We start from the raw sequence: 805 nt of genomic DNA, 5'->3' as shown, positions 1-805 counted from the left end.
AAGAGTTGGCGCAAAATTTCTACATATAAATTTATACACTTATTTGACATTATTTTTGCAGCCTCTCTACTCACTCTGGGTGATCCATAAAATATGGATGTGTTTGAGTATCGAACCAATCGTACTTTCAACACAGAAGGGTTGTTTGTAGCCCTTAATACAGACTCAGAGATAGGAGGCCTATTCTTAAGGCTCAAGAACCTGATGGTCTCTGAGCTACATTTAGAATGGGATATTGCCTTCTTGGAACAGTACTCGAAAGAACGTATGGTTCCAAGAGGCCTAAGGTGGACAATTCACCCACAACAAGGGGACCTCGACACTGAATCATGGTTCCACTATTTCAATGAGGCAGGGATCTCCTTATTAGGGTTCCTTATTGACAGAAAACGAACCAGAAGAATTATTATAGATAAGGAAATTAAGGAAATAAGAGAGAAACTCCTTCCACACAAATCCAGCATGGAATATAATAATCTTTCCACTAACTTGAAGAACCATCTGGAAAAGGAAGAACGAGAACAGAAGACTAAGAAACAGAAGAAATACAGTAGAGATCTTAGTGACTATCAGAATGGGAATGTTTTTAGTTGGCAAACTAATGACCAGACAAAAAGTATACATGATAGTGAATGCAGGGCCGGACTGGCGTACCGGGATACCGGGAAATATCCCGGTAGGCTGGCTGCCCAAAGTACCGCTGGGGCCGCTCACTGCCTGTGTCAGGCTGTCAGCAATCTAAAGAGCAGCAGCGGCGGCCGCCGCTGCCGCACTATACAATGGTTATGGCTGTGTCACACTGGTC

The sequence above is a fragment of the Aquarana catesbeiana genome, linkage group LG04 (assembly GCF_042186555.1).
Source record: "Aquarana catesbeiana isolate 2022-GZ linkage group LG04, ASM4218655v1, whole genome shotgun sequence".
In the NCBI taxonomy this organism is placed as follows: Eukaryota; Metazoa; Chordata; class Amphibia; order Anura; family Ranidae; genus Aquarana; species Aquarana catesbeiana.
The sequence above is the reverse complement of the archived record's forward strand: the minus strand, read 5'-3'. Positions refer to the sequence as shown.